This window comes from Geospiza fortis, unplaced genomic scaffold, assembly GCF_000277835.1.
Source record: "Geospiza fortis unplaced genomic scaffold, GeoFor_1.0 scaffold78, whole genome shotgun sequence".
NCBI lineage: Eukaryota > Metazoa > Chordata > Aves > Passeriformes > Thraupidae > Geospiza > Geospiza fortis.
The window spans coordinates 2406464-2430601 of NW_005054339.1; positions in this window are offsets into that span (position 1 = coordinate 2406464).

Consider the following 24138-nt stretch of genomic DNA (forward strand, 5'->3'; position numbering starts at 1 on the left):
ACAGAGACATTTAGTGGCCTTTAGGATGCAACAATGGAGCACAAAGGGATTTTAATTTTTTTTTTTTTTTATTATGAAAGACCAAATTGCTGGGCCTGAACGGGTGATAACTCATTTTTTCTTAGACCTTTGCTGTTAATCATACCACACCTACCATGGCAGCAGTGGCAAGCTGTTTTCTTGGCCTGATGCCACCCAAGCCAGGCTGTGCCATCCCCTGCCCTGTGCCCGCCCGGTGAGGAGCGAGCTCAGAGTCCCAGCACTGGGAGTGTGCACAGCTCCAGGCACAGCCCAAAGCTCACGTGGGCTCTGCAGGCAGGGAGGAAGAGAGCCCAGCCAAAGAGAGATGTAAGAAGTGGAAACAAACGGAAATGACACAGCCTGGGCATGAAGAGACATGTACAGTCGGCGTGGAGGGAAAAAATGGGTTGTAATGTAAAATCAAGCAGTATCTGTCAGTTCTAACTGCTCCTGACAGCCTGACAGCTCCTTGCAAGTACAGAGACACTGCTTGGCCTCAAACAGCCCCAAGCACAAGACAGCAGAGTGGGAGAGGACTGAGAACTTCAAAGGACTAATCCTTAGCCTTGCTGCCTAGCCTGCTAATGACACACAATATAACACTTTTTGGGAAGTGCAGGCTGGCCTTCCCTTCACCCACTCTCATCATAGGGAACATGGCCACTCCAGAAAATGGAGAAACTATGGCCATGCCACAGTTTCATTTTGGCTCATTCTTTGACCAGGTGCAACATTAGCTCCCTCCTGGTAATGGCCATGGCCCTCTAAAATGCCCATGGTGTGTACCCTGCCCAGATCCTGCTTACTGCCACACACCAGCCCCTCTGCTACCCAGAATGCCCCCAGAGCACGGGCTGGGGCTCAGCACTGCTCTCCCAACACTGGGCACTATCTTCTGAAGCAGAGAATTCTTGTGTTGGGCACTGCTCATCAGTGTTTAACAAAGCTTTCCAACCTCTGCTTTCTGCACTGTGAGAAGGGATGTTGGGTAGAGACTTTGGTCTAGGCAGCTGTATAGCCTGCCAGGCCCAAATGGCTTTCCTCCTTCCACCCCTATGCTCATTCTTTTCTCCTGTTTTCTATTCACTCCTTTCCCTCCCTAAGCCTGAATGTCCTGTGTGCCCCCCGGATCAGCAGCGTGGTGGCAAGGAGATAGCCTCCCTTGTTTGGTGGCTCTTCCCAGCCCTGGAAGAGCTCCTGGCACCTCCTGAGTCACAGGGATTTTCTGTCAGGACCTGCCTGGGGGATGATTCAGCCCAAGCCCAGGGGATGGGACAGATGTAAGAGCCGTGTGGAGGCCTTGGCAGGTCCCTCCTGATGCCTTCCCCAGGCAGGATGTGGGGCAGGGCACTGCAGGGAGAGGAGCAACGCTGCATGGTCACTTTGAGTAGAAGAAACCACTTGTTTGAGCCCCCTCATCCCCTTCCAGCCACAACCAGTGCCAGCCCTGGGCCCAAAGGGACAACAGAGCCTTCCCTGTAAATTAGAGATGCTTAGAGCTTGTGCCCAGCAGCACAGCCTGCCCATTCAAAGCCAAAGGAAGGAAGAGAAAGATATTCATCAGCTCCTAACCAGTTCAACCCCACCACAGGCTGAGCTGTTTGTAAGAATTGATTACTTGCCTCTTTCACTTGAAGTCCTAGCACAGCTCTGTCATGCTTTAACATCTCCTCCCAAGTACATCCTCAGCTTGTTCCAGACAAGATGTCAACAAATGCCATCTCCAGGTGGGGACAATGCCCTGAGTTAACAGCTCAACAGAGACACCAGCTGTGGTGGAAAGCAAAGGAAGAAGGAGAGGCCCACAGGTGGGGATGGTGCCCTGAAGATTGTGTGCTAATCACAATAAATTAATTGGTGGTCAGGAAAAATCCCATTGTCCTCTCTTTAAACACCCATAAGTGATACTAGGATTTACTTATTAAAGTAACTGAGAGGACTGAAAAAATCTACTGTATTCCACAACTTGCTGGACTCTAAGGAGAAGCAAGTCAGTAAGAGACTTTACATTCTCAGCATTTTCTTTCTAATTTCCCTTTTTGTTCTACCATAAAAAAAGAATGGAAATACAATGGCAATTGTTGAACATCATGATCCTTCTGTAGAAAACACTACACTGGGCCTGCAGTGACACAAAACCTGAGAATCAGATTATATAATTTTTCATAAAGCTGGGGGAGCTGGTCTCCAAGGGCAAATACCAAGTCACTTAGCAGCTCTCCTGCCATAACAGCTTTCAGCTTTCCAATAGAATTTTTCCTGGGTTTCCTCCAAAATCTAATAAGACTAAAGCTTCCTGGAATGAGCTCACTCTGTAGAATTTCCCCCACTCGCCACTGGACAGCAGATGTGTGTCTGCAGGGCTGAATGCACGGGAGGATTGACTCCTTAGCTTAGGTGGTCTGGCCAGAAGTTCCTCCTGGCTCTGCCCTTCCTGGGCCTGCCTGCAGTTGGGTTTTTCCTCAGGCAGCAGTGGTACCCCCAGTCCTGCCTGACCATTCCACTGACCATCAGTGCACCCTGGCCACCCCTACATGTCACACAGCTCACAGCCACCCCTCTGTGAGGCTGCAGCAGAAGTGCAGCCAGCAGTGCCAGAGGTAACAGCTTGGATTCCAAAAATCCTCAGTAAATATGGCACTGCCTGCTACCAGAGTTGGTGGGATCTGGGCACCTCATTCCCCTAAATCTGGGCAGGAATTGCAACCCAAGCACTCCCATCCTAATGCAGCGAATCCTGTAGGCAGCTGCTCAACTCATCACTGTGATCTGGGGATTAGAAACCAGCCATCCACACACAGAAGTTGTGCCTGTTGCCTAGAAGACAAGCAGTACATCGGGGGGTCAAATCCCAAAAGGAAATGCCTTTAGCTTTTCATGTTTCAGTCTCAGTGGCTGCTCAAAGACTTATTGTATCATTAATATCTGCATGGAGATTATTCTGAGTGGTTTACTGGAAAATTATGACTTGTCAGCAATTAGCATAAAATGAGTAGGAGCTGAAGGCAGAACAGCCCATTATAAAGGGCTTTTTAGACAGAGCTCTGATGCTGGTGCTCAAAAGAATATTTAAAGAATGATTCCTAAACAGCTACAGGTCAAGCAGATATTTTATATAATGGATGCAGGAAAGTCTGATTTACAATTGGAGTCCAAAGAGTTCCTTGCTTTTGAAAACACAGCTTTTCTCCTCATCTTATAATTTCTATTTGGAAAAACAAATCCCCCTGCAATGCACACCTGGCTTTTCATTTGACTTCTCCAGAAGGTTCTAGGGAGAGACCATTGATCACAGCTCAGTGTCTGAATACTTCAGGCCCCTCCTCTGTACCTCCTCCTTCAGAAGCCAACTGAAATAAGAAGGATAATTTTACTTTATGCTTCAGGAGTCTGCATAAGCCTTCAGAAAAGGTGTGAAGGTAAAGATAATCCTTCGGTCACATTCTCCCTGCTCTGCTTTGGACAGCTGGTAGGTTTGTTTGTTTGTTTTTCACATTGGAAAAATCAAGAGAAGATGTCAGCACTCTCTGGCAGTTCCCTTTGGGCCATCAGGTGATTCTCCTCCATGGCTGGCAGTGAAGCTGGGATCCCATCCTCTCCCATGGCAGGGCTTTACATGCACTGTGATCAGGGAAGGAGGGGGGTCAGCAGCAAGAGAACGGGAAGGAGGGGGTTCAGCAGCATGAGAACTTGCTCTCTTCCATGTGAAAACTCAGAATAATTAATCTTGCTACCATTATATGGATAAGGATATGAAAACAGACACAACAGCCCAGGGACAGCCAAGAGACCACAGGTGTCCTTCACTCCATTTGCCATTGCTGAAATCTACTGGCTAAACCTGCTCCTGTTCCACTTCAAAATCCTGCCAAATCCCCAGTGCCAAGAAATCACCGCCTACTTCTTCTGGGATTATGATGCATTCCTTCCTCAGACTCACAAGCCCATTTCCTTCTCAGTGGCAGAGGATTAAATTTCTTTCAGAATCAGCGGAAACACTCTGTGCTCTTACATAGAACGTATTAGTATTAGAGCAAATTCATCTCTGATCTCATTCATCATTTGCTTCAGTCCTCTTGGCAGACAATATATCAGTCTTTTAAACTGCACAGGCTTCTTACTCTCTCAGAGAAAAAGCTTTGGCATCTGGTTCAGCCACTGAACCCCAGCATGACCTGAGTCCTGGATGGACAACAGCACAGGTCCTGCAAAATGACTCAGTTCCATACGGTTTCCTGTTAGTGACCTTCATCAGAAACCTGAGGCTTCCACACTGAAGGTTCATCTGTACCAACCTGCTTACACCAGGGCTCCACATGCTCTTCTGAATGACTTTCCTTCCCACATTTCTCATTGTCTCTGAAGTGGTGCAGAAGTGGATTAAATAAGCTATCATCTCAGTTAGTGATAATGAGAAAATTGAAACAAGCTGTTCTATAAATGTGATCATTATCTAGTAAATTAAATGAGATATTCAAAGTGTCCACCCAGCAGTGGCCAAGGAACTTCTCTTAGTCTGCATTTCTTTTATCTGGGAGAAAGAGGAAATTATCACAACCTCCTGCAAACCAGACACTTCAATGGACACCCTGTCATTAAAATCATCTGGCTTTCCACACTTTCTGCACTGGGCACTGCACAGTAACTGCTGGCTGCTCAAAGACCAAGACATCCAGCTGGGGATGTTGCTGGTGCTAATGGCCTGTTAGCAGGGACCCCATTCCTGTGTTCTGTCTCCTGGAGAGTGGGGCTGGGGACACCAGGGAGAGACCTGCTGTCATGAACACACTGCCTAGAAATCCACTGCACATAGTCGGGGCTGCGGGGATAGCTGGGGTTTGGGGATCTACTGAAGATGATGGGGAAGAGAAACACAACAAATTCAAAGGGCAAATTAGAAAAAGTTTTTTGACAGAAGGATGGAGGAAAGAAGCATCAGTGCTTCATACCTGGTTGTTTACTGGGATGTCACTGAAGATGGTGGGCAGGAGGAATCAGCCTATCTACTGCTGTCTGTCTTCTGCCTAAATGCCTGAAAGTCTGAATCTCAGGAAATGCAATTAAAAAAAAGGCACAGAAATTGGGAGTATGCATTCAATCTCTTGTTTTCCTTTGCAAAACCTTGATGAAAAGCAAAATAGTTTCCTATTTTCACCCCATTTTGCTCTGTGGCTCTGTTGATCCCATCCATGCCAGGCCAGCCTGCTCTCTCACCCCTGCTGCAGGCACACCCTGCAGTGGGGTTGCTCAAATGTAAGAGATGTGTGAGGGATCTGGCCCCAGAGTGGAGGAATGACCTCACAACAGGATCCATGAACCACAGAATCATAAAGGTTGGAAAAGACCTCCAACATCTTCAAGCCCAACCCATGACCCAACACTGCCAAACCCTCTAAACCAAAGGGCCATCACAAAGGGCCATGTCTGCTCCTTTTCTGAACAAGCTACTCCAGGGATGGTGACTCCACCACTGCCATGGGTGGCCCATTCCAATGATAAACCACCCTTTCAGTGAAAGCATTCTATCTGATGTCCAACGTGAACTTCCCCTGGCACAGCCTGAGGCCATTTTCCCTTGTCTTGTGAATGCAGAAGTGTCCAGAGAGCTTGTACCCAGCAGTGCTCCAGCTTGCAATCACTGACAGGTGATTGCACTGAGCTGCAACAGCTCTGGGTATTTTGGAGCTTACACAAGAGCCTCAACAAACCACAAACAAGTGACCAGACCATAAAATGCAGAGCAGGCCCATGGTATCCCCAAGAAGTCATAACTGCCTGCAAGGAAGCAGCTGCTGCTGGAGAAGGCAGCGCTGGGCACTCTCCATGAGAGCACTTGGCTCCAGCAAACCTCCTGCTCTCCCTTTCAGGCAGATTATCCTGGGGCTGGAGTAAAGACCCAGACGGAGTATAATGCTAATCCAGAGTCTGAATCCATCTGAGCCAAAGGAAACCTCTGTGGCAGCATCAGAGAGCAGAAGCTGCAAGCTCCAACTGGCCATGGGAGGGCAAACTGCTCCAAGCATTGCTGCACACTTCAACACCAGCACTGCTAACTTTGCTTGCAGTCAGCCTCCCTTCCTGAAAGGCAATCCAGGCCTGCCTTCCAAGGAGTTTTAATTTAATTGCTTGGAAATTTTGGAAGGGCTCTTATTTCAACCAGACAGAAGCTCTGGAAAAGGCAATGAGCAAAGCAGGACACACTGGGAATGTCCTGCTGCTCCCGGGCCAGCACAGGAATTCCTCTTTTCCCCAATGGCACTAACATTAAGGCAGGCCTTCAGCATAACCCAGTCAAAGCAGGCTGCCAGGAAACTACTGGAGACAGTTAAAAACAGGGGTTGTTCTGATCCAGTGTTAACTCTTAATGGAGAAGGCAGTGATTCCTCGCTGGGGGCACATCACTGCCACTGCTTTTATTCAGCAGTCTCTCCCCTGTGCTGCCTTTGATTGTCCCTGCTCTCTCTTGTATTTTCCTTTATAGACTGTTTTTCTCCTAACACGGCAGAAATCAACTCAGAAGAGCTGTTTTTGTGGCTGGCCTGTTTTCAGTGCATTTTCTGCCCTGCAGCCCTGATGGCAATAAGCATCAATCAACGAGGAGTGGGTACTGCAGCCCATCACCATGGAGAGGAGCAGGGTGTCAGCGCAGGACCTGGAGATCACTCTGCCCAGCAGCATCCTCATGTGTCTGCACACACATCTCCACTCCTTATTTCACAGCCTTTTAGCATGGAAAAAAACAAGGTGGTGTCCTTGCAAATATCTTTACCTCCTTTTATTTATTGTTGAATTTCAAGATGAAGATCAGTTGAGTTTTGTGTACATGGGCCAATTCCCAAATGCTTTATTTCCTTTTAGTGCTCTGTATGGCCCACAACATACAGCACTATCCTAGCTGGAAAGTGGTGAGGATCATTAACATCTAGAAAAGCCAAACTTAATAGCAGAGTGCCAGGTCAGCCAGTGAGCTGCTCACTACCCATCTGCAGACAGTGCCTCTGGCAAGCACTTCTCATGGCTGCATAATGGCTAGGATGGAGAAAAGCCTCTCTCAACCTGAAAAATGAGGAATGTTCCCAATACACATCCATCTGCTAGGGAGGAGGCAGGTCATGATCAATGAACAGTGAAATAGTTGGAGTTTAGTTAAAAAATTAGGAAGCAAGCAGACTTGTATCTAGTCTCTCAAGCCAGCTGTCATTGTGGCACCTGAAAACCCTTGGAGGAAACAAAGGGATTTGCTCTGTTTCTCTGTTCCTGAAAGTATCACAAAGCAACTGGTGGACAAAGCTCATTCAAATGCCATTGCTCAAATGGATCAGCGCGGAAATGCAGAGGGTTGAAGGCAAAAGGCACAGATTGCAGCCAGGTTTGGACAACAAGCTTTCCAAGAGCAAAGATAAGCAAAGCCAACCTGTGTCTGCCTGACCTGCTGCCTGAACAAAACCTGAGCCATGAAAACCTTGAGAACTACCAAAAGGAGCTCCTTATCTACAACCCACCCTGCTCAGGCACTAGGAAGGATCAAATAGTCTGGGCCGCAATTTCTCAGTGACCATGTGGATGTGGAGGTGCAGACCTGGTGCCATTTCTCACAGACCCGGCAGCCTTCCCAGTGCCATGAAGAGTTTTGCTTGAGTAAGCACCCAGGAGGGTCCAGCAAGCTCCAGTAAGCACCAGCTCTGCTTGGTGAGTGGAGACCTTGCCAGGGCTGGGAAGAGAGGCACTCGTGCAGAGAGGCAGCCTGGTGAGAAATGAAACACACTGGTATTCAGGGCAGGAGGGCCAGCAGAAACCAACACTGACCACAAGGGCAGCTGCCTTGTGCTTGAGCTGCTCAGCTCAAATCCATCCTTAAATCCTGACAGCAAGGAGCTCAGGGCCCTGCTAATCCTGTGCTCTCACATCTGCACAGCTCCATCAGGCAGGAGGCAGCTGCTGGCACTTCTGTGTAGTCAGTGCTGACACCTTCAAGTGGCTTTTGGTCCTGTTTTGCTCTGCCCAGTGCTTGGCTGTGCCTGAGGGCTAAAGCCACCCAGCAGCAACACTCCTGTTTGGTGATGGAGCCTTGGAGGCCACATAAAGCATCATCCCCAGCACAGGTGATGAGGGAAAGCTTGCTGGGATGAGCTCCCAGCTCACACACCAAACACCAAATGCTGTGAGCAGGGCCTGGGCATTGCACACAAGCAGATCTCTGCTGTGCTGTGGTTTCCAGGCCCTGGCACTTGGCTGCTGCCAGAGCTGGGCAGGTCAGGAGAAGCATCATCCTCAGGAGGAGCATCATCCTCACAGTGACCAGCACAGGTGGGGGCTGCAGCAGGGCCCAGGGGAGCTGATCCTCTTCACAAGAAACTTTGCCCAAGCCAAGCAGGATCTTCCCATTCTATTGCTGCTCAAGCAGGAACAGGAGGTTGGGCTGACAGCCCCTGATCCCACACCACAGATGAAGAGAATGCTTCCAGATCATTGCACAAATAATAATGGCATTAACGGAATTACAGGAAATCCTTGCTTTTCTAACTCCAATTCCAGGCTGAAAAGCAGTGTTACTAGCAGGCATACATGAGCTCAGCTGCTTTGATTAAAGAGCAACTCTCTAATCTCTGCCTGGACTCTGCCCTGGGTTTTAATGCCTGATTAACTCCCCCCTGCCAGGATTATTTTGCATCTTTGCATATTTTGGAGCTCTTCATTTTAGTCTATTGCTACAGACAAGGAGCTCTTTGGAACAACTTTCATTTGCACTGGCAATATAAAGCACTTTGAGTTTGTGGCTGAGTGGTGGCTGGAGCACAATTCGAGGGACTTTTAGGGCAATCTGCTTCTTCTCAGGGAGCAAACCCAGGACAGCACACTCTCAACATGAAGGAGGGTATCACTGAGTGTCTTAGCCCTCTGGGAGACACCAAATGTCACTTCCAGAAAATCAGCAAGTTACCACCAGTTTCAGAAGTGGAAGATTGACTCCCTATCCTGAGAATATTGAGGCCTTTCATAAAACAATAATGAAATACATTTTGGGCTTTTCATTCTCCTGCACAACTCAAAAGTCCTGTGGAAAACACAAAACTTATCACAACAATTATTTAGACATCAAATTCCAAAATCCCTTCTAAGAAAAAAATCAAAACTGGCAAGAAAGGGTTTGAGCCAAGAGGGTTTGCTGTGAGGAGCGCCTAATGCTTTGGGTGTCCATTGCCTCCACAGCCTTCTCCAGTTCTCCTGTCTTCTATATATTCCCAAATGCCACCCTTGAGGATGTAATTTGTTGTGCAGCAAAGGCATTTCAACACAGAATGACAGGATTTACAGATGGGCAGAGTGGGATGGGGAAGGAGGAAGGAGAGTGGGGTTCAGTCACTGCCTCAAGACCAAAGAAGCAAAAAGAATATTTTCACAACAGTGCCCTTAAAGGAGGAAAAACCTGTCCCTGTTCAATCAGGTAACTGGGTCACACCACAGCTGATGGAATGCCAAGTCCTGAATGATAACCATGCTTTGGGGTGGCAGGGTTGAAAACTCCCTGTAACAGCTCAATGAGTAACAGCACAATGAAACAAAGAGCATATCAGGTGATTCATGCACAGCTCTGCAGGTGCCCTCCACGCTGCAGCCACCAGAAAAGGCTCACTCATGTGTTAAGGCAATTCTGCCCGCAGGCTGTCCCAAGCCTTCAGCATTTTTTCCTTCCTTCCTTTGTTTTTTCCACACATCCAATTATTGAGGATGTTCATAGAGAAATGGGATTTCTGGTCTCTGGAAGCCCATCTGCTCCCCTGTTTATTTCCTGAAGTTGTCACAGACATCTCATAATGAGTTCCAGTGTCATGACCACACTGATGGCTCTTCCCATGGGGAACACACAGGAAAACCACTCTGATGGAGAAAACAGGCCCACAGAACCCAAAGGACCCTGAAGATATGGGAGAGAGCAGAAGGTAGCTCCATGTTTCATCAGGCTCCCACCAGTGAAGAAAAATCTGGGAGACATGATTTGCTACAGCATCACATCCCAGCAGGCTGGAAACCTGAGGACCTGCTCTGCAAAGTGCTGCAGGGACACTGCACACTCCAGTCCACCAGAGCTGCCCTCCCACTGGGTCACTGGTTGGGCCAAGAAGTTGCTCTGGCTTGGTGCTGATGTAACCAGTCCTGACTGGCCAAAGAAGGCCACAGAAACTGGCTGGGATAAATCTGGCCAAAGGTTTTCAGAAGCTCAAGACCTTTGAGGTGGGTCTACCCAAGCCCTCCCTTGCTGTGAGAACATCGCTGTGACTGCCTCCTACTCCTGAGCAATGAACTCCTGAATAAAGAACTGCAGTGAAAGGGTTAAAACTACTCCCCAAAAAAGGATTAAAACAAACTCCTCTCCTACTTATGACCTTCCTTTTAGACTTGCTTTTAGTGAGCCTTTTACATTGCTGTGAGCTCAATACAGTCTTCTCCAGGTGTCTTTTTTTCCCATCAGCTCTGTGGCCTGGCTCTGCATCCACATTCTGCTGCTCTGAGGAGCCTCCAGCTGGTTTCTCAGGCAGTTGTGTCCTTGTCAGGCTGTCTCTGCCTCCCTTCCCCATTAGGCTCAGTGCCCCATGGCCAACTCAGATGTTTGTCCCAAAGAGAAGGCTCTGGGAGGGCAGATCTTTCTGCCTTTCAGGGCCAGACCTAGAGCAGGGGCACATCCCACCAGGACAGAATCCCAACTGGACACAGAGCAGACTACACATACCAACTGATGGCTGGAGGAGCCAAATTTCCCAGGGGAATTAACTCTATCACTGGTGCACATGCTGTGGAGTGGCTCAAGGGGCAGACTCAAAAGAGCAGACAAAGCAATACTGCCCAGGTCTGTGCACAAACCTTCAAATGAGCCAATTCAATCTGGCTTCCACCCTTTCTGCACTCCCCTCTCCTGCCTGCTGCATGCCTTGAATGTCTGTGCAGATTTTGCAAGGTTACCAGCAAGCAAAACAGGGTTTTGCATTCAAGCTCAGCACTTAGCTACACCAGCTCCAGGGAGGAGCAGGGATTTGTCCTCAGCTCGAGTGGATCTGCCCACTCTGTCCCACGTGCACTTGCAGCAGTAACACCTTTGTGGCAGATGACCTCTCCCTTTTTGTGTGCTCCCAGAGGGACTGTAGCCAGTCCAGGAGCACAGGCAGACTGGGGGCATTCAAACACCATGGAAAGCACACAGGATATGCCATCTTGTCCTGAGGAGTCACACAGCAGGGATGACATCTTACATCTCAGTTTTGCTGTCTACAAGCATGGTGAGTCAATAGGACTTACTGAAATAACCCAGGAAGAGCTACAGTTCAGGTTTCCTTACATTGCATTGCTCAACTGAGCTGCCTTTGGAGGGGCCCACATGATGGAAGAAGTACTGTAGGCTGTCCTAGGTGAAGTGCAGCTTTGGGGGTGATTTGCCGTCCAAAATACCAGCTGAAGACATGATTCTACACAGGAGAAAGAACAAAATCAGGGCTCCTCGTGATCCCAACTGGCAGGATGAGCATGTGCAGCGTGGGAGAGCAAACAGACAGTGGGGGAGCCAAGTGGAGAAAATACGGCAAATGTATGAGAGGCAGATGAGTATCATCAGTTTAACCAGCAAAACACCATCAGCTCTGATGGGCTTTAGGTCAGTAAGAGGTGGTAAAACAAAACAACAAATGAGCTTGTTTTCTTTCTTTGCTCTCTTTCTAGGCAGCATTGGAAAATTCAACCCAGCTCGTGCTGGAATACACGTGGCTTCCTTTTCACTTGTGAGTTCCCTTAGTTCGAGATTATACATCTCATTTCTCCACTTTTCCAGAACAAAGACACCACTGTTTTGTTACTGTACAGCTACTTAGTCACTGCTGACCCAGCCAGAAAACCTGGTATGTCAGAAAAAGCATGAATAAAGGATTTGATTAGGGCAAAGGGAAGAGGGAATGGATATGAGATTTGTCTTGTTGTTGCACTCAGTTATTAGATGCAGTGGGGACACTGGTATTGCATTTGAAAAGTTTACAATAAAGCCTTTAATAAACAAATTCTTGGCCGATATACTTTATAGAAATTTAGGGACTTTGGTGGTAGGAAGGAGTTTTACACTTGCTAAGTGCAGCTCCTAAGAGGGACTGTTTCCTAATTTCTAATAAAAGACCATTCACAAATCTAATATCCACCACAAAAATGGTCCTGTTCAGCTGCTGAGGACTCACTGCCTGTGAATCTCAGCAGGGCTGCAAGGCAGAAAACACAGGATTTTTGGCCTTTTATTCCTACAGGCTGCATCGCTACTCACTTCAAGTAGAGAGCTTTCCAAATAGGAGCTGACCCATTTCTGCCTGTGGCATTGAGGGCACCTCTTCCACTAATCTCGTGTGTCAGCATGGTGCACTTGGTAATATTTGTCTCTGGGACAGCAGGTTAGGAATTTACTGAGTCCCACACATCATGTCCTTTAATTCAGTGTCAACCAAGGATAAGCCAAGGACCTAGGGCAAGGCGTGATCCATTACAATTTCATGCTGGGTGGGTGCTGTATTGTTAGAAACACAGCTCCAGCTTCCAGATGAGAAGCCAAGCCTGAACTGCCACCTGGCTGTACGTGCTCCAGGTTTGGGGAGAACAGCATATTCACATTTTCTCCCTTCTGTCGCTCAACACAACAATGTGGCTGAAACGAATGGCGATTTAAAAATTAATGAAATAAATATGTGGCTATAAAATCAGAAACAGCACAGTTGCAAAAGGGAAAGCAGACAGAAAGAAATGCATTTCCCTTGATAAAGCTGAGGTTTCCATCACAGGGCCATGGAGGGCTGGGCAGAGGAGGATGGGCAGTGACATTTACACTGTGGAGATCCCTCGGTGCTCTGCCCCCGGCGCTGCCTCCCTCCCTGCTCAGGGACACCTCCACCACAGACATCTTTCTGGTTGGCTCCTGCTGCAAATGGCAGCGTGGGGGCTGACCTTTCATGGGATGACAGCTGCTGAGCACACGTGTGGCACTGCCCATCCCCTCCCCAACACCAGGGCCCAGCACGCTTTGGGCGAGAGCAGCCCTTGGCTGCAGCTTTGGACCTGGGGCCCTTCACATCCTGCAGGCTCTGGGTGCAGAAAGGAAAGTGGGAGCGGATCTGCCAACACTCTAAAAAACTCCAGTGCCATTTCTACACCAGCAACATCCTCCAGCTTCTGTGAAAGTGGACTGGAAGGGTATCTGGTGTTAATAAACCCACATCTTTTCACAGTAAAACAGTGAGCCTCTGGGGCTCATGTTAGGACTACAAAGCTTGTTTGTATACTGGAAGGCCACAAAGAATTATCCCATCTGACTTCCCATACATCCCAGCCTATTCATTTTCATGCAATTGCCCTGTATTAAGCTTAATTACCCCAACATTAAGATTAATGGCTTCTGTTGATTAGCCTATCTCAAAAGGGAGACTATTAGAGTGTTTGAGACAAAGCAGCCTGTGCTGTGGGTGATTTTTTCCCGAAGGCTTGCTGTCCTCACTGCCAAAAACACAAGCCCTGTTGAACTTTCTTTGCTTCTTTTCACCAGCCAGGGATGCACGCCCTGATTTACCCCCCAAGATTAAGGAGCCTTTCCATATCTGGTGCTTTCTCTCTGTGCAGGTACTTGTGCACAGAAGTCAAATTGCTTCTCTCTGCCTGGCTAAACAGGTCTCTCACCCTTGACATCTCTTTTCTCTAGCTCTCCTCTCTTTTTGTGGCTCTGTGCTGTGCCTTCCCCATTTTTTCAGACAAGCTGGTAAAAACCCAGGGGCAGGGCTGCATCTGTGCCTCTCTGAACCTTGGGATGCCGCAGCATTTAGCAGCAGCACCAATAGCAGCACATTTGCCAAATTAATCCACCTCCCACCAAGGTGGGTTAAAATAAAAATTGAGGCTGATGAAAAGAAAAAAAAAAGAACAAACCAAAATCAACTGGATTCTCCTTTGCTCTTGTTATTCAGGAAATTGGGAAACCTTTCTATAAAGCTACATAAGCATTTTGCTTTAGCTGTAGCCACTTTGAGCTTGTATTAGCCAGGAAGGATCTTAACACAGTTCAGAAACTGCTTCCAGCATCACTCCTGAACCAGAATCACTACTTTGCAGCCTAGCAGATAAGTGTAGATGCTAAATTCCTATGGTTTTTCTTGGAAATTATTTCTGAAGTTATTTTAATCCACTTACATTTTTTAGTGATCATTAATTGGTACAACTTTTAGTGTGCAGCAAGGCAGCCCAGGGATGGACCATGAACAGTCACGTTGTCATGTACTCAGCTGCTGCAGTGGAAATCACTCCCTCTCCTCCTTGCTTCTGGAAACACAAGAGGAACTAAGTCTCCATGGGTTTTGTTTTGGCCTTCAGTCCAAAAACAACTAAATCTTCAGTGGGTGAAAAAGGTTTCACCTAGGAGATGTGATCTTCCTCACTAGAGACTGCCAGCGCAGGGAGTTTGTCCTGGGGAGCCATCAGAGAGGAGCTACCCAAGCACAGGCCAAGAGAAAAAAATGCCTTTTGAGCCTTGCTTTGTCCCTTCTCTTCCCTTGTGCCAAGACTAAAAAGTCAGTTTTAGATGGGATGAAGAGAAAGACATCACTAGTCTCTTTTTTCTGCCACAATCCTTCCCTTCCCCTGAGCTCACCCTGGTGCCAAGCAGTCACACCAGTCATGGTACAGCTGGAGAGATTACCTACACATCAGGTGTGTTTGAACTGAACACATTTAGGAAATGCAAATGACCATACAAGGACAGACATGCCCCAAAAGCAGCCCTGGGTTTTGGGCAGTTGTGTGTGCTCCTAAGCAGACAGATCCTCTGTGTCTTTCTACTTGTAACAAACCCCCTAATGTTTCTTTGCTCAGATCTCATTCCTTTCCTGTTGTTAATATTGCTATTGAGCAGGACTTTATTCCCTGAAAGACTCAGACTCTGAAAGACTCAGGAAGACTCTTCTTACTCTAGTTTTCAGCTGCTGCCATCTGCTTCCCTTTTCAGACCAAGCTAAGCACCAAGTCCGTCAAGGCCACAGCAATGGCAAAAGAAATACATTTCAATGTGGTGAGCTTGCAAACACCTTGAAAGCATGTAGAAAGAAAGACAGGGAGTCTTCCTCCAGGTTTTCCTACAGTTGTGGTACTTCAGCCTGTCCAGCAAAGCCTCCTCAAGTTCACTCCAGCCATGAGCTAAATTGGACCAGGTTTAATACAACCCCTGACAGAAGGACTGTGAAAGCAAACTAGCCCCAAGCCTCAATAAATTCCTTGTTTAACTATTAATTTGTTTAACTCTACCTGAAGGATGAGATTTCTGGTGCAGGCAATCTCCTTCCCTTATCAATTAATACTATTGCATTTTAATGTTAAAATAATATGGCAGAGGTGCTATGCTCCCTTCAGGACATGGTTCACAGCACACAAACAGGCCAGGGCTTACTGGTGGGTATCACCACCACTCTTCTGGTCTGTTTATACCAGAAAGTTGCTGGAAAAAATTTCAACAAGAGGAAGAAGGCTTCCTAATTTTGTTTCTATCCAACCAAAATTGTGCTGTGTGTAGAAAAATCAGGGAGAAAAAGCAGCATCCCTGGATGTTTGTACAAGTGCAGACTGCCCAGAGCTGTGGCCCAAAAGGTTCACTGGGGGCAGAGGCTGTGATCTGGTTCTTGCTCTCCTGCAACATCCCAACTCTTTTCCACTCAGTCTGTCAAGAGCATCTGTAAGGCTCCAGAAATTAACATTTGTGAAACCTTTTGAGATCTTGAGATAGGAGTGGCTATAAAATCCCCCAGAACTATTGATGTGTTTTATTATTTATTAACTCTGCTGTCGTCCACTTAGTCCAGAGCTCTTGGAGTATTTTGAGCAACAAAGAGAACCACCATGCCTGGAGGGGCTTGAGTTCTGCAGCAAAGTGACCCTCATGGGCTCCAGAAGGGCATTTTCATGAGCAGTTTTGAGCAGGACAAAGCCAGCAGGGGAAGGCAAAGCAGAGAGAAAACACCTCCTGAGATGCCAGGCCTCCTGCAGCAATGTGGGGGCTTTTGGAAGTGTCTGGTGGATGAGGCAGGGTGTCACTCAGAGGGGACAGGCTCTGCTCTATGGCTGTGTCACAAGGTGCAGCCCCACATCCAGGCTCGGATCAGCAGGGAGAGGCTTGTCCCAGCTGGGAGAGGTCGGTGGGTCAGGAGGGCAGAGCAGCACCCACGACCCCTCTGGCCACAGGCTGGACCTTCCCCAGCAGGGGACCCTGCAGCCAAGCGGGGCTGCTTTTCTCTGCATTGTGTCTCTAATCGAAGCACAAAAGCCGTTCGTTTAAGTGGGTTTAAATGGTTAAAGGCACTTGTTCCTCTGAAAAGAGAATGAAATTGCTATTGACACCTCTATAAAAGAGAGGCTTTTCAGGCTCACTAGGAAAGCAGCAGACGAGGAGTCTTCCTCACTTTGTTGCCTGCAATTAGATCTGCAGCCTCCTCCTTTGCTCTTGTATTAGGAATAGGTACCGGTGTCTTCAAAGGATGGGAAACTTAATGGCCTCATTGGTGGTTTGATGAATAATTCATGATTCTGCATTAATCGAGAAGTTAACTAAGGTCTGGAGAGGCACAGTCTTTAATACAGAAAAGCATCTTTGGGCAGTCATTCTGGGTGCTGGGTGAGGGACACGCAGGATGATCTACACACACAGGGATGATGCACATCCCCCAGAGGGCACAGATGGACAGGCAATGCAATGCTGCCTTTGCTCAGTGCTACACACTGGGGGCTTTTCAAATGAAGGTAGAGACCTCCAGGTACATCAGGCTTTCTTCACTCACCCAACTGCACGCTCAGGACAGGAGCCTGTGTGTGTGTAACACCCCCTGTGGCACCCCAGCAGGGCTCAGAGCAGTGCCTGGGCTCTGGCTCCACTGCAGGTGGTCACTGAGCAGCACCAGGTTATCCTTTGGCTCAGAGAAGCTCTGCCCCCTCTTTGGCATGGCCAACAAGGCCATAGTGCCCCACGGGGAGCCACATCAGCTCTGTGCAGTGGCACATGCCATGGGACGGCAGCCACCACCATCCCTATCTAAGGATGGGGGTTGGCAATTTCAGCCAGCACCTTGGGTGTTTTGCTGGGTTCCTTTTTAAAAGCAAAGCTGTTCCCTTACTGGGCTTTCTGCAGTGCCTCCCACAAGAGCCCGTCACTGCTGTGCTGGAATACAAATAAATAATATTGCACATGACTCACTGGTTGTACTTGTGAAACATGAGGAAAGAAGGTAACAGCCAAACCTGTTTAAACACATTGGCCTGAGTGACGTTTTTAAGAAAACAATGGCAGCGCTGTGCCCACTGGAGCCTTCTCAGAGCAATGCTAAACATGCCACTGAAAATATCATCTGTTCAGATTTAATCATCCTCCATTCACCCTTCCCAAAAATAAAATGAAAAAAAAAAAAAAAGAAAAAAAGAAATCTTTCTGGCTGAAACATTTGGTTCTTGCTCAAGAATCTGGTCTGAATTTTATAAAGGTTTCCTGGAAGCAAAGATCAAGGGGCTGGTTTGGGGCTCAGAAAAAGCCCTCTGGCAGGATGAAGAAGAGAAAACTGCCAGAGACTGAGACTGATACTTTGTCATTAACTTATTGGGAACACTGCACAGGACTGTTCCTGCTAATTAAAACCAGTGGTGACCAAAGCTCATTTGCAGAGATTGGGCTTGGGCCAAGCGTTTGTGTGTGGATGAGGAAATGAGATCATAAAAGTCACGACTGGGCTCCAAGCTCAGGGTGTGTAATTGCCTCTCACACCTTGCTTCCCAGCCCCTCCAAATACCCCCTTTTCTAATAAAAGTGGTAGTGGAGCTACTCACATCTATTTTGAGCTATTGGACCACAGAAAAGGACCAAGAAAATCCCTGCACTGGGGTTGTCCCCTGTATGAGTGGATTAAAACTGCTCTGAGGTTGGCCTCCCTCCAGCTGAATGTGGCTTCTCTACTTATGACTTTTACATGAAGGATTTCTCCTCAGGTAAAAATCTGTGCCACTGTGAGTTTAGCCAGAAGCACACTGAGATCCATAGGATCTGCCAGAGCTAGGATTTGGTTGATAGTTCAGAGGAGAGCAGCTGAGCCACAGATCCATGAGGATGGCTGAAATCCTTGTGTCCAACACCCACCTTGGAGATGGCTCCCCATGACCAGTCCTAACCCCACAGGTTGACAACAGGCAGAGGCCCTGACAGCATTTCCCCAAAATCTGACCTTGTCACACTCTTCTATCCATGAGGTAGGTAGGGCTGGTGGGCTGATGTGAGCAATGCCGCAGAACTGCTGCCTACTTAAATATATATATCCACAGGGGAGGAAAATACACACTGCCTTCAGCAGATACTGTGAGCTAAGTCACAACACGCCCACTGGCACGTCCACCTCCCTAAATGTTCCGTCCCAAGTGTCCCCTCACAACCACACCACCGGGTTAGAGCAGTAAAATCATGTTAGCATCTCTCCTACCCCTCAGTAAACAATGCCTCCACACGCTGAGGCTGCCCCAAACACTGGGGTTTTGTTACACCAGTGTAGTTTTGCTGGGAGTTTCTGAGCCATGAGCTAACATGCCACGACTTTTCCTCCAGGAGTAATGCAGGGCCTGTTTGGCACCCTCAGCCAGACCAAAATCTCTGCTGATAAAAGGTGTCCAACAGAAAGAACAGGAATGTCAAACCAGTGATGACAACTCATCTCCTCTAATGGCATGTCTTCTCATCTGTTTTCTTCTGAGAGGACAGAATCAAAGCCTGAATTAACTAATTCCATCCAGTTGTACACCAACTAATTGCACTGGCTGTGTATCCCCAGCTCACTGCATCCATCTGACAGCCATTATTCCTAATGTGTCTGAAAAGATGGTTTGTACATGGGGAGTCCTGTCTCTTCTCCCAAGGAAACTAGCATTCTTTGGAAAGAACCATTCTTTGCCATCGCAGTCTGATCTCATGGCTCTTTCCCCCAGAAAACACAATGTTTAAGCAGAAAATCAAGCAGTAAATATCCTATCTGAATGCTTGGGATCGCACAAGGTCACATTATTTTCAAAGACCCAGCATGTCCCCAAAATGGCATTAGCAACAAGCATCACATAGCAGAGCAGTGGGGAGATGGGGGAAATGAATGAATCCCACAGTGAAAGTGGTGTGTAGCGGAAGGGGGCTGAAAATTACGGTGCTGAGATCTCCCACAGTGGGAAAGGAAGGGCAAGATTGAAGGGAGGGATGGGAAAGGACAGGCAAAGGTTCCAACATCCACCCACCAAAGAACATCTCCTGGACCTGCTCTGTCCTGAGGTGTCCAACTCCAGTGTTGGCACTATCTGCCCAAAGGAAGAGGGAGAAAGGTGTTCAGGACAGGCACTTCTAGGCTGGCACCTGACTTATCCCTGCTTGCACCAGAGCCAGGGAGCAGTCCCTGCTCCTCCCCCTGCAAAACACAGCGATGAAGAGAGAGCACACATGGCAAGAGACACTGGGAGACACAACAAGGAAAAAGTGTGAAGGCACAGACAAAAGAGTCCTTGTGCTTTATCTCCCAACTTCAGACTGCCCTGCCAGATGAAACACAGTTATCTCCTCCTCCTCCTCCTCTTCTGCTACCTCTCACAGCTCTTGTGGTACAGGGGAAAAGTCTCCAGCCCTTCTGAAGCCCTCAAAGTGAGCATTTCTCCTGAGAAGCCTTGTATAACCTCTTCTAGCTCTCCACAGAGCTCTGTCATCCTCCTGGGTCCCACACATCCCCTCCATGTGCTCCTTGCTTGCTGGTGTCTAGCCGATGCTTTACTGGTTTATTTTCATCTGCTCAGTTCTTGGGCTGACTGGGCACTGTTTTCTGTTGTTGTTGTTCCTGGATTTTATTAAATACAAACAAGCCCTCCCCAAGTGTTTCTTGCAAACTCACACAGGATTGAGACTCTCAGACCCCTGGTTCCTGCTACTGAGAAGTGCAACGAGCAGGAGTGGGCAGTGCCCCTCCAGATTCACCCTTCTCCCTCTCCAAGGCCTCCCTCCTTGCCTTCATCAGGCACATCACAGAGGTGAGGAAGACTCCTTGCTTAGCACCCAGGGCCTCCAGTGTACTCAAGTCCACAGCTGAAACACAGCAGTTTTTTCCATCCTTACATTAAATGGCTCTCCCTCACCTCATCACAGCCTGGGCTGGAGGAGACCCCTGGGATGAAATGGGGCTGCAGGAAGCATTGCTGCTTTGCAGGGAGGTGTGAAAACTGCTCAGCTTCCAACACCTCTGAAAAGCTGAGAGTGTTTTCAGAGCTTTTGCATTAACTAGAGATTAGATGGACTACAGTTGTTTTGCCTGAGTGCCTCTGTGCACCAGTACCTGGGAATGAGCAGTGCCAGGACAATGGGAACAAACCACTTGCATAGATTATTCCTGTGTTTAGCGCCCACAAAGGAGACAAGAGCATGAAATTCTGCTGACTTGCTAAAAAACCACAGCCCATATTGCGAAAGCAGACATTTCATGAAATGAAGACAACTTTTCCATGTGTTTTACAAGATGACTGACCCAGGGGGCCTTCAACATCCTCTGTTTCCTCTGCACCTCCTGTAATACACTGAAAAGTTTCAGGTACTTCTTCAAATGACTGCCTTTTACTGCCATGGTCGCTGTGTGCATCCTGGCCCAGCAGGCACTTCACCAGGTGACAGTGGCAGAAAATGAAGTTGTCTGTGGGGAAGGCCCTGGACATCCATTTGCTCACAGCATTCAGCAGCTGATGAGGAAAATGGCTGTGGAAAGCCTGAGGCCCTCAAACAAGCATGGTGGAGCACCTGAGGCTTCCATAAAACCCTGTGCAAGTTTCACTATATTTTTTAAAAGATTTGGGCTTTCCTAACACCACTGAAAGCCCACAGGCAGGCAGTGGAGGTGGGACAGCCCTGATGACACAGGGTCCCTGGCAAGCAGCTGTTCCTTGCATAGCAGTGTCCATCCCCTGTGCTAATCTCAGGATACTGGGCACCAGTGTAGGTCCAAGGTATAAATTTGAGAGTTCTCCCCAAGAACAGTGAGATGGGTAACCCAGCTCACTGCAGAGTCAAGCCAAGGCTTAAGAAATTCTCATTACTGCAATTTCCAGTCACATTTTGCGGTGTGACTCATTCAGGGTCACACAGTAAATACAGGAAAGACCTAAGATAGGTCGAGGTGCCCTGACCCTCAGGGCCAGGTGCAAACTACTCAACCATGCCTGTCAGATTGGGTGAGGAAAGTGCAGAGCTCTGGAATTCTGACAAGATTTCACAACCTTCCATCTCAGAGCTTAGAGAAAGAAAGTGACATTAAAAATTATTTAAAAGAAGAAAAGAACCCCTCCCAGCACTAGTGCCAAGATAACCTGCTGACAAAAAGAAAGGTACTGAGAAATAGTCTACACAGGTGGGTCGAAAAATTATGAGGCAGGAAGAGGAAAGAGGAAATGCAATTGAAAGAATGGCATTAGTGTGAGACAGGCTATTCTTGACAGTTGCACAAGTGATTTTAAAGACAACTAAAATAATATTTACATTCTTACAAAATCACTGGATTTTGAAGACAACTCTGTTAGGTCATCTCCAGGGAACAGAAGAATGATGGGCTAATTAGCTGTGTTTGCCAAAAAAATGCTTTTCTTCTTTTTGTTATTATTTGCCACACATTTCTCGCCTGGATTGGGACCTCTCTGTGTGAGATACTGCACACATGGACCGAGCAACAGCTCTGGCCTCCAGATGTTTACTCCTGGCCAGTGTTTGCACTGTGGTGGTTCTCTGAGGCCACGTCCAAGCACAGTAAAATCCCACAGCGAAGGTGAGCTCACCCTCACAGCTGCCAGCTCTGCTCCAGAGCTCTCTGTTCACTGGTGTTACCCAGCAAACGCAGGCTGTGCTTTACCCAAAACCCATTTGCTCAGTTGAATAGAGAACAAACAGAGCTGGCCTGAAACTGCAAATCAGGCCTTGGTTCCAAACTCAGACAGGTCATGCCTTTATCCCCTCTTTTCACACATTGGCTGGTTTCCTGCTTCTGTTCAGAAATGAAAACTAACACACATGAAGGGCAGTTTAGTGGGATGGGGCTTGTGGTGAACGCAGGTCTGAACACAGCTGGGGAAAACACATCAGGGGCTGGCGAGGGCCACACCTGCTCACTCCAAACTCCCTGCACCCAGCAGTGTCCATGACCCAAGAAATCAGCAATTCTGCCTCAAAACAAGCCCTTGGATGAGGTCACTGATTTCACAACCACCACTGTCTTTATCTCAGCACCAGTTTTCTCCCTTTCACCCTTCTGGTTCGGTCCCCCATGCCACCAGAGGGGCCCAAGCAAACAGCTTGCATGGGGCTTGGTTGCCAAGGTTAAACCATGCCAGAAGGGAAAGGGGAAAGTGAGGGAAGTATTGCAGCAGAAAAGGACAAATAAAGATCTCCTGTATGCTAGAGGAGTCTCACAGTTCTCCAGATAAATTGTGGGCATCCCCATCATTTGCAAGTGATCATTTAACCTTCATCATAAAACCTCATTCCAGGATCAAATCTTCCCAAAGCCAGATGCCTGTAACACTGCAGCTCTCACCATATGATTTATTCTGGGTAATCTGCCTTTGCAACATGCTGTGTGCCTTCTCTGGCACCATGGAAATGCATAAGTGACATGGATAAAGGAGCAGTGAGCTTTATGCTTGCTCAAAGACAGCATAGGAGAAATGACCAAGTACAACATCATTTCTAATACAGCCTAATTTTCAAATCCACTGGGGAGTTCCTGCCAGGTATTTTTCTGGTGGAGAAACATCACTAGCCTGAAGCCAAACGTTTGATATAAGGCTGTATCTGTGTGGAGAGGTTATGTGATTCAGAGGGAGAAAAGAAATGGGTGATTTAGAGGAAAAGACTGTGTTCAAAGCACTAATTACAAATGAACCAATTCTTGCACTGATGCCAGCAGAAAAACTTAAAAGATACACAAAGAGCATCACTAAAGTGCTGGGGTAGCTTCTGTCTCTTCACAGCCTGAGATGATTAATAAACATTCAGGTATTTGTGAAAATGTTTCACAAGGCTGCCTTAATTTTGACCAACACTTAATTCTCCAAAGATCTTTCCTAGAAGCCTGTTACTTATTAATTTCTTTTTCTTGGACCTTCAACTCTGAGCTTTAAGGCTTTGATTCGTGGAGCAGAAACAACGGCATGTGATCTCATCAGCCACCCACCCTCCCAACTGCAGAGACCAAACCTTTGGTGCAAATCCTCTCAACTGCTGAGAAAATGTTAACCAGGAGCACACTTGCAAAAACCAGAACCAGTTTGTGAACAAACGAACATGTCTCACTGTAAGAGCTTTGGGGGGAAAAAAAGAGATCTTATAGCATGGAATAGAAAGCAACATTTTTTTTAATGGCTCTGAGACCTTTTATGAGGTATGAGCTGCAGATTATTGGGTACATCCAGCTCACGGAAATCAGTGAGGCTACTTCAGGTTCCATGGATCTAGATGGATTTAGACCAGTTGGACATTAAGCACAGATACCTCAAATAAATCTTGCTGGACCTCGCTAGTCCTAAACATGCTGAATTTTAGTGATGCTTTTCACAACAGGAAGAACATTCTAGGGAGTGTTAAACTGAACTAATGCTCTCACATAACATATGCACACCAGAGGGTCCACAGAAGTACATTATGCACATTAGCTTAGTTGTAATCACTGATAAAGGTAAAATTGGACTCCAAACACAAATGAGAAACTTGAAGTTGGGATGATCCAACATAATCTTAAGGTATGCTACAGAGATCAGCCATTTACAACCATTGAGGCATGATTTCTTTTCCATCACCAGGTGAATGCACTTTCTGCTGGAAGGGGACAGAATAGGGAGGAATTGAGTGCCAAGAGCTGATCTGAATACTTGGGATAATAAGGGACAAAAGACTAGCCCCTAAACCAGGAAATTCTGAGCTGTATTTTCCTAAAATCTCATGAGCATAAAAATGCTCAGTTTCCAATGGGATGTCTGGCACCTCTATCTCCAGTTCTGCTGGCTCACTTAAAAGCCCTGGTCTTTATCAGA